Source organism: Temnothorax longispinosus, unplaced genomic scaffold (assembly GCF_030848805.1).
Source record: "Temnothorax longispinosus isolate EJ_2023e unplaced genomic scaffold, Tlon_JGU_v1 HiC_scaffold_652, whole genome shotgun sequence".
Classification (NCBI taxonomy): Eukaryota; Metazoa; Arthropoda; class Insecta; order Hymenoptera; family Formicidae; genus Temnothorax; species Temnothorax longispinosus.
In genome coordinates, this window is record NW_027270509.1 from 790 (window position 1) to 5,686 (window position 4,897).

The following is a 4,897-nucleotide window of genomic DNA, read 5'->3' on the forward strand; positions in this document are numbered from 1 at the left end:
TATTACAGTTTTTTCTACTCCTAAGTGTCCCATTTCGTCATGGTACTTGTACAAAATATTCTTTTCCATTCGACGTTGGCACATAAAATAGCAATCCTGAATGTTTTTTCTATAAATCAAAACCATTTCGCATTTCATAATAAGAGTCCTCTTTTTCTCTAATTTGTCACGTAAATCCGTATAACTTCATCTTCACCCTGACATATTGAAAGGTTAAATTCTAACGGGTTGTCTTCAATAACCAAAATATTGTTTACTCTACTGAGGCATCCACATGCTGCATTCGTGCTCCTATCCTATGCTCGACTTCGTAATCGAAATTCTGGAGTTCCAGTGCCCATCGTGCTATGCGTGGATTAATATCTTTTTTATTTAATGTAAGTCTAAGTGAATCACAGTCAGTAACAATCTTAAATTTGATTCCCTGCAAATAAACTCTGAATACTACGTAGGGCGTAAATTATTGCCAACGTCCTCCAATTCGAAACTGTGATAGCGACTTTCCTACCTCGGAAGTTCGTTTAGAGAAGTAGAATACGGATGAAATTTTAAATCTGATTTACGTTGCATAAGGATTGCCCGAATCCTAAGGAGCTCGCGTCACAATGTAATTCGGTGATGTCATTAGGATTGTATATAGCTAATAACGGAGAAGAAATGAGTTTAGATTTTATAGTTTCAAAAGCTTCTAATTCCTTATTACCGAATCTGAAGGGAGTATTAGCCCTAAGTAGATCATATAGAGGTTTAGCAGTAACTGCAAATCCTTCAATAAACTTTCGAAAATAAGAGCTTAATCCGAGAAGCTATGCACGTCTTTTGTGTTTCGGGGTATGGGAAAGTCTTCAACCGCTGATATGCCACTCAAGGTAGGCTGTATTCCTTCTCCAGAGACAGTATACCCTAGTAGTCTATTTTAGTGGCAAGAAATTCACATTTGTCTAATCTTAGTTCCAATTTATTACGCACTAATAATTGAAAAACTCGTTTCAAGATCGCTAAGTGATGCTCCAACGTCTCTGACATTATCAATATATCATCTAAGTATATCGCTACATCTCCAGAGTCTATTAATTCTTTGAATATTTCGTAAATAAATCGTTGAAATCTGGGCGGCCCGACTTTCATCCGAAGGGCATTTTTAAATATTCGTAATGTCCTAATGCAGTAACAAAAGCGGTATATTTAATTGATTCGGGCGCCATAGTAATGTGAAAAAATCCGTTCCTTAATCTAGCCGGCTAAAATATTTCTTATTATTTAAGAGCATAAGTTGATCTTCGATCAATGGTAAGGGGTGATTATCCTGCTAAAATCTTATTTAGAAAACGGTAATCAACACACATACGAGGCTCGCCATTTTTCTTTTCACCATAATAATTGGAGAAGCGTATTCGGACTCACTGGGTCGGATTACATTTTTAGCCCTCAATCGTCCAACATTACACGTAATTGCTCTTTCTCTGCGTACGACATACGTCTAGGCTGAAAATGGAAAGGTTGTGGATTATTTAGATTTAACTTAAGTTCGCTTTTAGTTTCGGTTGTTTCTGGTCGTAACGGTTACACTGAAAAAAAATTTATTACAATTAACGAAATTTGACTTGTTTCAAGTAAATGATTTCGTTCAATAGTACTAAAGAAATATTTATTTGAATCAAGATACAATTTTTCTTTGGAACAAATAAATATTTCCTAGAAAATGAAAAATCGTGAACTGAAATGCAATGAATTGTTACTTACTTGTAGTAAATATTTCGTTGATTCAAGATAATCAGATCTTGCCTCAAGATCTGCATTTCTTAAATCAAAGAAATATTAACCTAAAGAAAATAAATATTTACTTGAGAATACAAAACCATTTCGATTTATGAATTGAAATGCAATGAATTGTTACTTACTTGTAGTAAATATTTCGTTGATTCAAGATAATCAGATCTTGCCTCAAGATCTGCATTTCTTAAATCAAATAAATATTAACCTAAATAAAATAAATATTTACTTGAGAATACAAAACCATTTCGATTTATGAATTGAAATGCAATGAATTGTTACTTACTTGTAGTAAATATTTCGTTGATTCAAGATAATCAGATCTTGCCTCAAGATCTGCATTTCTTAAATCAAATAAATATTAACCTAAATAAAATAAATATTTACTTGAGAATACAAAACCATTTCGATTTATGAATTGAAATGCAATGAATTGTTACTTACTTGTAGTAAATATTTCGTTGATTCAAGATAATCAGATCTTGCCTCAAGATCTGCATTTCTTAAATTAAATAAATATTAACGTAAAGAAAATAAATATTTACTTGAGAATACAAAACTATTTCGATTTATGAATTAAAATTCAGTGAATTGTTACTTACTTATAGCAAATATTTCGTTGATTCAAGATAATCAGATCTTGCCTCAAGATCTGCATTTCTTAAATCAAATAAATATTAACGTAAAGAAAATAAATATTTACTTGAGAATACAAAACCATTTCGATTTATGAATTAAAATTCAGTGAATTATTACTTGCTTACAGTTAATATTTCGTTGGTTCAAGACAATCACATCTTGCTTCAAGATCTGCATTTTTTAGATCAAATAAATATTGTAGCGGGGCGAAGCTAGGTAATTCGGACTTTGATCAAAACGCTTGGTTGTTCCGCGCATTGACCAGTCAATCCTAATGGAACGCCCGCGCTACGGGCTTTGACCATGACATATATTATATATGTTATGATATATTGGTCAAAGCCCGTAGCGCGGGCGTTCCATAAATTGACTGGTCAATGCGCGGAACAACCAAGCGTTTTGATCAAAGTCCGAATTACCTAGCTTCGCCCCGCTACAATATTTATTTGATCTAAAAAATGCAGATCTTGAAGCAAGATGTGATTGTCTTGAACCAACGAAATATTAACTGTAAAAGTAACAATTCACTATATATATATATATATATATATATATATATATATATATATATCACAGTAGAGAGCTTATAAATAAAAACAGATTGAAATATTACGAACAAGTGTTTTATTTATCAATCGTTTTTTTTAATATATATAATTATTAGAAGGTACATAATGTTTTGAATCGGACATAGTATGCACATTTTGTACTCGATAATCTACAAGATTTTCATGGCTTACAAATCCCCACTCTTCTGTCTCTGTAATTTCGAAAGCGCTTAAATGGAAACAGTGTTCTACAATTTGAATTTTGCAGTACAAAAAAAAATTTTTTTTTCAAAGCCGATTATTATAAATTTTATTTTACCGAGAGAAACGCCAAAATCGTCTTTACTATAATTAATAACGTTATTTATTTCATAACGCGTCCCATTCATCCTTACCCAAGAGTAGCAGTTATAATCAAAAAATTATGTGAAGGTAAATATTCTTTAAAACTTTCAAATTGACTTGTTAATCTAACTTTTACAAAAGGAATGCCATGAGAAAGATCATCATCAGAAAATCCAATATTACGCACTAGTCTATGAGAAAACTGTAACTGATGCTTTACTGCTAAGCTGTACGAAGGTTTTTACGACTAGTGATAATTTTACTAGTTTCTTTTATTTGCTTGTGCTTGGCTTCGAAGCGCATACTGGACATATTTTTGAGTGGACCGAATGCACGCATAATTCGGGGATAGTGCAGCAGAATATGATGTTTAAATTTGAAGTTACATTTAAATAATTGTTTATGGGATGTTAAGTATTGGAAAACTAATTTTTCAAAGTTTTTAATAATTTCTTCGTTAATAGCTTCTGCTATTGCTATACACACAATTTACGCATTATTAATATAATTGCCAATATTTATTATTACTTTCAATTAAATCACCAACGAACAGACAGAGATTTTTTACTAGATAATGCATCTCAGATGCTGATAATATAATTAGTTCTTTTTTAATTGATTCTGATTGTAAAGGTGGTGGAACATTAGAGTCGGAAACGTGATTAAAACACTTAATTCTTTCGTTTAAAACATCTAAAGTAAAAAGTTCTCCGTATTAATAAAATTATTCAAAATTTAGCCAAATCGTATCTACATATCCCTTCAAATAAATCGTGCATTGGGTCCACTGAAAAATTTTGAGTTACGTGATAATTTGATATTACATGAAATACGCAATTTTCTCTAACTCCAAAAGTTTTTTCACTACAATGTGTAGAGTAGTTTGCTCTTGTTCTTAACATTTCTGGTTTTTTCTTTTTTTGTTTTTGTAATTCATCTTTAGGAACTGTACAAACTCGACAACAATGTGAGGAATTAAAACTTTTGAGAAACCAAGAATTGTATTTAGTCCTAAGTTGTCACCTACTATGTAAGTTAAAACAAAAAAAATGTTCTTTTCCTCTCCATCAATGTTAATAATAATTCCATTATTTTGAAGATCAATGATTTCCTCTATGATGAAATTAAAAATTTGTTTATTTCCTACAGTGTTGTGATCCTGAGAGTTATGTAATTGCCATAAAAAAATATTTTCCAATTTACTAACATATTTCGTGGGCAAAATTGGAATAGAGCAGTACACTGCTCCAATTTTGTTGATGGTTCTATGCGTCCCTAAAGGATTATTTATTTCGATATCATCAAAATACAAAATTATAGGAAAAATAATTTTTTTAGCTTGATTAGCTACGTTTGTGTTCCAAAAATCACCTTTCATTACCGAATTAATGAGCACACTTTTATTACATTTTTCTATATGCTTCGTTATTACAGAAAAAACCATTGGCATTTCTAAAAATTTTTTAACATCAATTTTATAGGTATTATAGTCAATGTACTTTTACAGATTACAAAACGCCTTCTACCTTTTAATTTGCCATATTTTAAAAATGATTTAACAACGATTTTTTTCGGCGGAAAATATAAATTTA

The 4,897-nt window shown here is 30.9% G+C and overlaps 1 pseudogene; it reads right to left on the reverse strand.

Annotated features, from left to right (window-relative positions):
* Positions 1–3,019: 3,019 nt before the first annotated feature.
* LOC139824904 (uncharacterized) lies at positions 3,020–4,892 on the reverse strand (annotated as a pseudogene).
* Between the last annotated feature and the right edge of the window lie 5 nt (positions 4,893–4,897).